Below are 11861 nucleotides of genomic sequence, written 5' to 3'. Positions count from 1 at the left end.
ATCGGGCCTAAAGGCGACGACACAGAGGAACTCTCAATGAAAGCACCAATGTCGGTGTCAAAACCGGCGGATCTCGGGTAGGGGGTCCCAAACTGTGCGTCTAGGCCGGATGGTAACAGGAGGCAGGGAACAGTTTGTTTTACCCAGGTTCGGGCCCTCTCGATGGAGGTAATACCCTACTCCTGCTTGATTAATATTGATGATATGGGTAGTACAAGAGTAGATCTACCACGAGATCAAGGAGGCTAAACCCTAGAAGCTAGCCTATGGTATGATTGTTGTGTATGGAGTTGATTACCTACGGACTACAACCCTCCGGTTTATATAGACACCGGATAGGGTTAGGGTTACATGGAGTCGGTTACAATGGTAGGAGATCTTGAATATCCGCATCGCCAAGCTTGCCTTCCACGCCAAGGAAAGTCCCATCCAGACATGGGACGAAGTCTTCAATCTTGTATCTTCATAGTCCAGGAGTCCGGCTGAAGGTATAGTCCGGCTACCCGAACACCCCCTAATCCAGGACTCCATCACACCCCTTGGCATATGTCGCATCACAACCCCGACATTTGGCGCCCACCGTGGGGCTAGGTGCACCGTCGTCCCGAAACACGTTCTGGACGAGAACCCTCTTCCTCCCCAGCGAACGCAGCCAGCCCGGTACGCCGGATGGCGTCTGCGTCGACACGCTGCGCGACGCAGAAGCCGCTTGCGCCGCGAGCGCCCTTGCTGACCTTGTCGGCGAGATCCGTCTCTTTGATGAGCCGACACCTGACAAGGGAGCAGCCCGCACTGAAAACTGCCTTGTCGAGCTCCTTGGCAAGATCGACATCGCCAACGAGCCTGCCTTCGATAAAGAGTCTGTTGGCTCTACAGACCCGATGCTCGTCGACTTCGACGTGGCATCCCCCGATTCCTTCCCTGCCAACGTGGTGATCATCGACGACCCACTCCCTCCTGCGATCAGCGACGCCAGCGGCAGCACTATCATGGAGGTGTTGGTCATCAGTCACGATGGAGCTTCTGATGGAGTCGGCCAGGACCTGCTGCAGGCAGCAATGCGGGACCTGTCTACGCCCATCGCGGCACACGCTAACGGCAAGACGCTGGAGGCCTGCCGCGTCACACTCGTCAAGAGCGCCAAAAAGTTGGCTGCCAGGAGACGCCTCACCGAGGCCTACCAGCGCGAGATCGATCGTGCTGTATGCGGTACGTCGGCTGCAGGCGAGCCCAGCTGGATGGGCACCGTTCGGCAGCGGGGAGAGGCCGTTGCCAGCATGCTGGGGGTTGATACATCCATTTTGCATCATGCTTCTATATCAATATTTATTGCATTATGGGCTGTTATTACACATTATATCACAATACTTATGCCTATTCTCTCTCATTTTATAAGGTTTACATGAAGAGGGAGAGTGCCGGCAGCTGGAATTCTGGGCTGGAAAAGGAGAAAATATTAGAGACCTATTCTGCACAACTCCAAAAGTCCTGAAACTTCATGGGAGCACGTTTCAGAATATATAAAAAATATTGGGCGAAAGAAGTACCAGAGGGGGGCCACCCATCGTCCATGAGGGTGGGGGCGCGCCCTACCCCCCCTGGGCGCGCCCCCTGCCTCGTGGGCCCCCTGGTGGACCTCTGATGCCCATATTTGGCTATATGGAGTCTTTCATCGAGAGAACAAAATCATAAGCTAGCTCACGGGACGAAACTCCGCTGCCATGAGGTGGAACCTTGGCGGAACTAATCTAGGGCTCCAGCGGAGCTGTTCTGTCGGGGAAACCTTCCTCCGGGAGGGGGAAATCATCACCATCGTCATCACCAATGATCCTATCATCGGGAGGGGGTCAATCTACATCAACATCTTCACCAACACCATCTCATCTCAAACCCTAGTTCATCTCTTGTATCCAATCTTTGTATCAAAGCCTCAGATTGGCACCTGTGGGTTGCTAGTAGAGTTGATTACTCCTTGTAGTTGATGCTAGTTGGTTTATTTGGTGGAAGATCATATGTTCAGATCCATTATGCACATTAATACACCTCTGATTATGAACATGAATATGATTTGTGAGTAGTTACATTTGTTCCTGAGGACATGGGAGAAGTCTTGCTATAAGTAGTCATGTGAATTTGGTATTCGTTTGATATTTTGATGAGATGTATATTGTCACCCCTCTAGTGGTGTCATGTGAACGTCGACTACATGACACTTCACCATTGTTTGGGCCTAGAGGGAGGCATTGTGAATTAATAAGTAGATGATGGGTTGCTAGAGTGATAGAAGCTTAAACCCTAGTTTATGCGTTGCTTCGTAATGGGGCTGATTTGGATCCATATGTTTCATGCTATGGTTAGGTTTACCTTAATACTTCTGTTGTAGTTGCGGATGCTTGCAATAGGGGTTAATCATAAGTGGGATGCTTGTCCAAGTAAGGGCAGTACCCAAGCAATGGTCCACCCACATATGAAATTATCAAAGTACCGAATGCGAATCATATGAACGTGATGAAAACTAGCTTGACAATAATTCCCATGTGTCCTCGGGAGCGCTTTCCTTTATATAAGAGTTTGTCCAGTCTTGTCCTTTGCTACAAAAAGGATTAGGACATCTTGCTGCACCTTATTTACTTGCATTACTTATTACTCGCTACAAATTACCTTATCACAAAACTATCTGTTACCGACAATTTCAGTGCTTGCAGAGAATACCTTGCTGAAAACCGCTTATCATTTCCTTCTGCTCCTCGTTGGGTTCGACACTCTTACTTATCGAAAAGGCTACGATAGATCCCCTACACTTGTGGGTCATCAAGACTCTTTTCTGGCACCGTTGCCGGGGAGTGAAGCGCCTTTGGTAGGTGGAATTTGGTAAGGAAAAATTTATATAGTGTGCTGAAATTTACTGTCACTTGTTACTATGGAACATATTCCTTTGAGGGGCTTGTTCGGGGTATATTCACCCCGACCAGTAGAGCAAAGAGTTGCTCCTCAACCTACTGAACCTACTGAAAATGTTTACTTTGAAATTCCTTCGGGTATGATAGAGAAACTGCTAGCTAATCCTTTTACAGGAGACAGAACATTACATCCCGATTTGGACTTAATCTATGTGGATGAAGTTTGTGGATTATTTAAGCTTGCATGTATGCCCGGGGATGTTATCAAGAAGAAGGTCTTCCCGTTATCTTTGAAGGGAGAGGCATTGACATGGTTTAGGCTATGTGATAATATTGGATCATGGAACTACCAATGATTGAAATTGGAATTTCATCAGAAGTTTTATCCTATGCATCTGGTTCATCGTGATCGTAATTATATATATAATTTTTGGCCTCACGAAGGAGAAAGCATCGCTCAAGCTTGGGGGAGGCTTAAGTCAATGTTATATTCATGCCCCAATCATGAGCTCTCAAGAGAAATGCTTATTCAAAAATTTTATGCTCGGCTTTCTCTTAGTAATCGCTCCATGCTCGATATTTCTTGTACTGGTTCTCTTATGATGAAGACTATTGAATTCAAATGGGATTTATTGGAGAGAATTAAACGCAACTCTGAAGATTAGGATATCGATGAAGGTAAGGAGTCAGGTATAACACCTAAGTTTAATTGTGTTAAATCTTTTATGGATACCGATGCTTTCCGTGAATTTAGCACTAAATATGGACTTGACTCTGAGATAGTAGCTTCTTTCCATGAATCCTTTGCTACTCATGTTGATCTCCCTAAGGAGAAGTGGTTTAAATATAATCCTCACATTGAAGTAAAAGTAGTTGAACCTATTAAAGTTGAAGAAAAGACTATCACTTATAATGATCCTGTTGTTCCCACTACTTATATTGAGAAACCACCTTTCCCTGTTAGAATAAAGGATCATGCTAAAGCTTCAACTGTGGTTCGTAAGAGTAACACTAGAACACCTACACCTTCTAAGAAAATTAAAGTTGAACCTAGTATTGCTATGGTTAAAGATCTCTTTGGCTGATAATATTGATGGGCATGTTATTTACTTCTGTGATGAATCTGCTAGAATTGCTAGACCCGATACTAAAAATAAACATAGACCTGTTGTAGGCATGCCTGTTATTTCTATTAAAATAGGAGATCATTGCTATCATGGCTTATGTGATATGGGTGCTAGTGCAAGTGCAATAACCCATTCCTTATATAAAGAAATTATGCATGACATTACACCTGCTGAGATAGAGGAAATTGATGTTACTATTAAACTTGCTAATAGAGATACTATTTCACCAGTTGGGTTTGTTAGAGATGTTGAAGTCTTGTGTGGGAAAGTTAAATATCCTGCTGATTTTCTTGTTCTTGGTTCCCGACAAGATAACTTTTGTCCCATTATATTTGGTAGACCCTTCTTGAATACTGTTAATGCTAAGATAGACTGCAATAAGGATATTGTTTCTGTTGGTTTAGGGGATATGTCTCATGAATTTAATTTTTCTAAATTTCGTAGACAACCCCGTGTTAAAGATTTGCCTAGTAAAGATGAAATTATTGGTCTTGCTTCTATTGTCGTGCCTCCTAATGATCCTTTAGAACAATATTTGCTCGACCATGAAAATGGTATGTTTATGAATGAAAGAAGGGAAATAGATGAAGTATTCTTGAAACAGGGACCTATTTTGAAACACAACTTGCCTGTTGAAATCCTAGGGGATCCTCCTCCACCTAAGGGTGATCCTTTGTTTGAGCTTAAACCTTTACCTAATACTCTTAAATATGCTTATCTTGATGAAAAAGAGATATATCCTGTTATTATTAGTGCTAACCTTTCAGAGCATGAACAAAAAAAATTATTGAAAACTCTGAAGAAGCACCGTGCTGCTATTGGATATACTCTTGATGATCTTAAGGGCATTGGTCCCACTCTATGCCAACACAAGATAAAATTGGAGAAAGACGCGAAACCGGTTGTTGATCACCAACAGCGGTTAAATCCTAAGATGAAAGAAGTGGTAAGAAAAGAAATACTAAAGCTTCTGGAGGAAGGTATAATTTATCCCGTTGCTGATAGTTAGTGGGTAAGTCCTGTCCATTGTGTCCCTAAGAAGGGAGGTATTACTATTGTTCCTAATGATAAAGATGAATTGATCCCACAATGAATTGTTACATGTTATAGAATGGTAATTGATTTCCGCAAATTAAAGTAAGCTACTAAAAAGGATCATTACCCTTTACCTTTTATTGATCAGATGCTAGAAAGATTATCCAAACATACACATTTTTGCTTTCTAGATGGTTATTCTGGTTTCTCTCAAATACCTGTGTCAAAAGAGATCAAGAAAATACGACTTTTACTTGCCCTTTCGGTACCTTTGCTTATAGATGTATGCCCTTTGGTTTATGCAATGCACCTACTACTTTTCAAAGATGTATGACTACTATATTCTCTAACTTCTGTGAAAATATTGTTGAGATTTTGATGGATGATTTCTCCGTTTACGGAACTTCTTTTGATGAGTGCTTAAGCAACCTTGATCGAGTTTTGCAGAGATGTGAAGAAACTAATCTTGTCTTGAATTGGGAGAAGTGCCACTTTATGGTTAATGAAGGTATTGTCTTGGGGCATAAAATTTCTGAAAGAGGTATTGAAGTTGATAAAGCTAAGGTTTGATGCTATTGAAAAGATGCCGTGCCCTAAAGACATCAAAGGTATAAGAAGTTTCCTTGGTCACGCCGGTTTTTATAGGAGGTTCATTAAGGACTTCTCTAAAATTTCTAGGCCCCTGACTAATCTCTTACAAAAAGATGTTCCTTTTGTTTTTGATGATGATTGTGTAGAAACATTTGAAATACTTAAGAAAGCTTTGATTTTTGCACCTATTGTTCAGCCTCCTGATTGGAAGTTACCATTTGAAATCATGTGTGACGCTAGTGATTATGCTGTAGGGGCTGTTCTAGGACAAAGAGTTGATAAGAAATTAAATGTTATCCAATATGCTAGTAAAACTATAGACAGTGCCCAGAGAAACTATGCTACTACTGAAAACGAATTTTTAGCAGTTGTATTTGCTTGTGATATGTACAGACCTTATATAGTTGATTCTAAAGTAACTATTCACACGGATCATGCTGCTATTAAATATCTTATGGAAAAGAAAGATGCTAAACCTAGACTTATTAGATGGGTTCTCTTGCTACAAGAATTTGATTTGCATATTATTGATAGAAAGGGAGCTGAGAACCCCGTTGTAGACAACTTGTCTAAGTTAGAGAATGTTCTTGATGACCCACTACCTATTGATGATAGATTTCCTGATGAACAATTAGCTGTGATAAATGCTTCTCGTACCGCTCCATGGTATGCTGATTATGCTAATTATATTGTTGCTAAGTTTATACCACCTAGTTTCACATGCCAGCAAAAGAAAAAGTTCTTCTATGATTTAATACATTACTTCTGGGATGACCCACATCTTCATAAAGAAGGAGTAGATGGTGTTATTAGACGTTGTGTACCTGAGCATGAACAGGAACAGATCCTACGCAAGTGTCACTCTGAGGCTTACGGAGGACACCATGCTGGAGATAGAACTGCACATAATGTATTGCAATCCGGTTTTTATTAGCCTACTCTCTTTAAGGATGCCCATAAGTTTGTTTTGTCTTGTGATGAATGTCAAAGAATTGGTAATATTAGTAGACGTCAAGAAATGCCTCTGAATTATTCACTTGTTATTGAACCATTTGATGTTTGGGGCTTTGATTATATGGGACCGTTTCCTTCCTCTAATGGGTATACACATATTTTAGTTGCTGTTGATTACGTTACTAAGTGGGTAGAAGCTATTCCAACTAGTAGTGCTGATCGTAACACCTCTATTAAGATGCTTAAAGAAGTTATTTTTCTGAGGTTTGGAGTCCCTAGATATTTAATGACTGATGGTGGTTCACATTTTATTCATGGTGCCTTTCGTAAAATGCTTGCTAAGTATGATGTTAACCATAGAATTGCATCTCCATATCATCCACAGTCTAGTTGTCAAGTAGAATTGAGTAATAGAGAGCTTAAATTAATTTTGCAAAAGATTGTTAATAGATCTAGGAAGAATTGGTCCAAAAAACTTGGTGATGCATTATGGGCCTATAGAACTGCATAGAAGAATCCTATGGGTATGTCTCCATATAATATGGTTTATGGAAAAACATGTCACTTACCTCTTGAGCTAGAACATAAGGCATATTGGGCCATTAAAGAGCTCAATTATGATTTCAAACTTGCCGGTGAGAAGAGGCTTTTTGACATTAGCTCACTTGATGAATGAAGAACCCAGGCCTATGAATGAAGATGGCATGACAACACTACAAGAAATATGTCAACTTATGACCACCACTATTGGTCACTGAATGGTCACAAATTTCCATTTATGACCTTTTTGTGACCAAAAACATAAGGTCAAAAGCTGGGCGTCGTAAACTGACTATAGCGACCTTTCTTCTGGAATGGTCGCAAACGTTTATGACCAAAATAAGTCCACTATGGCGTTTTGGTCACTAGCAACCTCCCCAGGCCACGTAGGCATCCAGCGTGGCAAGCTGATGTGGCACAAGATTCAGCCCGGTCCAATTCGGTTTTCTACATGGGCCTAGCCCAAGAATTCGGCCTTTCTATATTTTTTCATGTGAATTTTTTGTCAGCTTCATGGACCAAGCCCAACATTGCAGCCTTTTTATTTTTGGCCCATGGCCTTTTTGTCTCAACAGTTTCATTTTTTTCTTTTTTTATAAATTGGGTTCACTAGTTAGGTGGGTCCCCATTGTCAGGTTCTAGTACTGGGTCCTAGCCATCAGGGCAATATTCTTCATTTTTTTATTTCACGCAAATAAATACCTCGTATTTAAATTGGCACACAGAAAACACACGAAATACTTCAAATATTATCAACCATCAAAGTGCTACATCATATAACACACACACAAATGTGATCAGCATCAAGTTTACAATCAGATAACAAGCTCCACAATAGGAGCAGTTTACATCAAGGTTAGTCAGATGAAATCCTATGCACGACTCACTAGGCGACCATAGTCAACTGGGCCACCTTCGCTACACTAGAACAGCAATAGAACTATCATCATGCCTTCGGCCATCGCCCTGTTACATGAATCAGAAGAGAAGAATTAAAACACTAGAGCCAATATATTATGAACAGACATATTATATAAATATATTATGATGTTCAAAAAAGTTTTATTGTAAACGCATAGTTTTGGTCAACAACACTAACAATTTCAGATCAGATTCTAGAACTACCACTAGGAATTCAGTAAACTGACAGTTTGAGATCCAGTTCAAAATGTTTTAGATCAGTTTCAGATCAGATTCTGGAACTACCACTAGGAATTTAGTAAACTGTATGGAGGTTCAAAATGTTTTATACTATAATAAAGAGTTTTATTGATTAATGATATTTCTGGTTCAACAGACAATTTAAGATCCAGTTCTACATAGGGTACTGTGTCAAGATCGCAGCTTCATGTTCATGCTTGCTAGTATGTGTCAAGAGAAACCCTGAACCTGAAAGCTCAGGCTGTTGCTTATTTTGTTACTGTGTGGTAAGTACTACTAAGATCAAAATGCATTCAAGGGAGCATAAAAGCCATCCCCATTTGAAGCATGTATAGTCTACAGAGATACTAACAGGTGAACAGACAGCCCCTAGAAATTGGCTAACTACTTCTACTGTATAATATGCAGTCTACAGCGATACTAACTACTTCTACTGTATAATCACAGTCTGCAGTCACTAAATAAATAAGCTACTGAAACTACTGCTACTGTTATAATCACAGTCCAGTTAAATTTGTGCTACTGCTGCTGTTATAAAACTACTGAAACTACTCATGCAACAATTAGCATGAGATACAAGCAGCACTAAGCACCAAGATTACTACACCAAGTCAAATTTAAGCTACTGAAAAATGGTGGAAGATTCATGACAAGAATAACAGTAGCAGAAGCTTCATGTGCTAAAATACTGAAGCTTCATGTGCAAAATTACTCAAGCTTTATGTGCAAAATTAACTGTAGGTGCTGAAGCTATTCCAAAATTATCACAAAATTTAAGCTATCATCCTGCTGCAGAAATAGCCACCGTCCAGGCCCTCGTCATCCGCCAGGCTGCCGCCAGGCTCCAGCCCCTCCAGCGGTGACCACAAGGGCCTCCTGTACAACATCATGAGAACAGTCAAGGACTGCAACATCCAGGTAACAACAAAGTTCAGCACAATAAAATAGAGCAACAGATCCATGCTATCAGACTGAGAGTCTATCATACTAACAGCACATGCTATCTTCATGCCCTATCATAACAGTTCATAATAAGTATGAAATGCAAGAATACATAATATTGCAATTTATTCCGCTATAGCCTATCATGTTCAAACAGTGGCTCCCAAGAGTCTAGGTTCTTAGTTCATTGATCTGATGGGAGGGTAAGATCAATGCCATGTCAGTATGTCACCTTGTCTGCTAAGCAGATATGCATCTCCCTTCAACTAGAGTGGACAAACAAACAGCGAGATGATGGCACATGGCAGTGCCAGGAGGTGCAACATTTATTGCAAATGGTGGAAATGAAAAAAAATTGGCACTGTCCTGTGCAAGATTAAGTAATTCTTTGACAAAACAGGTGCAGGTTGAGTAATCCTATCACAAAACAGGATTCAAATCTTCAACAGAGGCACCAGTCGCAACACTTTGAGTGTATTCATTTTGAAATTCAAAACAATATGTGAAGGCAATAACCGAAGCTGGTTAGCGAAAACACATAGATTTGGTTCCAGTTATTGAGAATAAGCTATCGGGCAGGGTACAGACACCTCTAAGAGACAAATAAATACATGATTAACTAGAACACCTAGCTATCAGTACTAACTAGTCAACTAGCAAGAGTATCGCCAGGAACCCCATCTGATTCACCACAGCATACTACCATTCCCAGCGACCAAACCAATTTACCGAAATGCAAAGTCTTAAATAGAAGGCAACAAATCAACTTATCGGTGGCCAGCAAGAGGGCGCCCATGAAGGCGAGCTGAGCTCTCCCGTGCGTGCGATGGTTGCAGGCAGGAGGTCGTTCATGTGGGGGAGGGGATAGAATGCAAATCCTCCAGACGGGAGATGGTGGTTGGCGATGGAGGAGGTTGTCGGGTGCCTCGTGCGTCCAGGCGACGATGGCAACCTTGGTGAGACCCCATCACCAGCGTGCATGGACCTATGCCCATCAGCCGCGCGAGTGCGCTGGAGGTCGCAGCCAGATCGAGGGCTTGACGACGACCTGCGTGAGGAAGAAAAACAAATCGGGCATGTGTGAGCAACATCCAGATCGAATCAAAAGGAGAAGAGAGGAGGGCGAGAGAAGACCTTGTTGACGAGTTCCATGGTGTCGAGCGCGCGTGACGAGGGCGCGGGTCCGGAAGCAACGCGGCGGATCTGCACCCTTCCCCGCCGAGGCCCTGCACGCGTGCAAAAACAACGAACACCCGTCAGCCTCCGCCACCATACCGCCGCATGCAGATTCGAGGGGCGTGAGGCACCGCTCACCTTGGAGAAGGGCGTGGTGTAGAGGAGCGCCGCCGCGAGCGCCGCCGCCAGGCCAGCAGTGCCAGCCCCCATCCGGGCGTGGCTGGCGACGGGAAGCTGTGGCGGCGTCGATCTGGATCGGATCGAGATCTAAGGGAGGGAGAGGGCGGCGGCTATAGCTGTGCGGAATCCGGGAGAGTGAGTGGAAGGGGAGCCGGAGGAGGTGGGGATCCGGCTCATGGAGGAGAGCGAGTGGAGGGGGACAGCGGTGTTGGGCAGAATCGATGGGGGCGGCGGCTCATGGAGGAGAGCGAGTGGAGGAGGGTGTGGCGGCTCATGCGCGGTCATCGGAGGCGCTGCGGAGCTCGTCGCCTCGCGAGCCGCAGGGCGCGGCGGCCGCTGCTGAGGGGCGCGGGGAGGGAGGGCTTGCTGGAGCTTGTGGTGAGGAGCCGGGGACGGCAGCGGGATTGGAGATGAATCACGGGGGAGCTCGAGTGGATCTCCAGCCAGCGGGATTGGAGAGGAATCGGGGGAGAGAGAGGAGTGGTGTGCGGTGGGGCTGCAGGTGGAGGTGGAGGCCACGCGGAGGCGAACGGCGGCGGATCTGAGGAAGGGAGAGGGGAGACGGTGGGAGACAGAGGCGAGGCGGAGAGGGAAGGACGGTGGCGGTGGCTATCTAGAAAGGAGGAGGTGGCGGCTGTGATCTGGAAGGGAGGAGGAGTGGTGTGCGGGGGAGAGAGGGGCTAGGGTTCGCTGCACTGGGGAGAGGGGAGAGGATCTGAGGGGGGAGGGAGAGAAAGAAAGAATGAATGAAGGTGGGGGGGTGGGTGGAAAATGTCCATGAGGACGACCTAGGGTTTCGGCTCGGGTGGGTTTGGGACGTTGGATCCGGAAGCATCCGACGGTGGTTGATGTGTGATCCGCGTGATATGCTCATGGTCCAATCAGAACGCAGCAAACCATTTGATGACCTTAAGACCAATATAAATTGGTCGTGATCGATTCAAGATAAAAAAATTCATTCCATTTTTCAGTGCTCAAAATGAGTATTTTTGTGAAAGCCCTATCAAATATTTGTTCAAATGATTCCATATTTCGCACAAGTTTGCATCTTGGAATGGCAAACAATATTGACAAAGGGAGTTTTCATTTTCTTTGGACAAAAAAACCATTTTCCATTTTTCGAGTGCCCAAAAGGAGGTTTTTTTGTGAAGAACCTATAATATATTTGTTGCAAAATTGGACCGAATCATTTTTCTAAAATACTAGGCCATATTTCATGCACAATTGACCAAATGGTTGGGTGTAAAAAGTGTTG

The sequence above is a fragment of the Triticum urartu genome, chromosome 5 (genome assembly GCF_003073215.2).
Source record: "Triticum urartu cultivar G1812 chromosome 5, Tu2.1, whole genome shotgun sequence".
Classification (NCBI taxonomy): domain Eukaryota; kingdom Viridiplantae; phylum Streptophyta; class Magnoliopsida; order Poales; family Poaceae; genus Triticum; species Triticum urartu.
The sequence above is the reverse complement of the archived record's forward strand: the minus strand, read 5'-3'. Positions refer to the sequence as shown.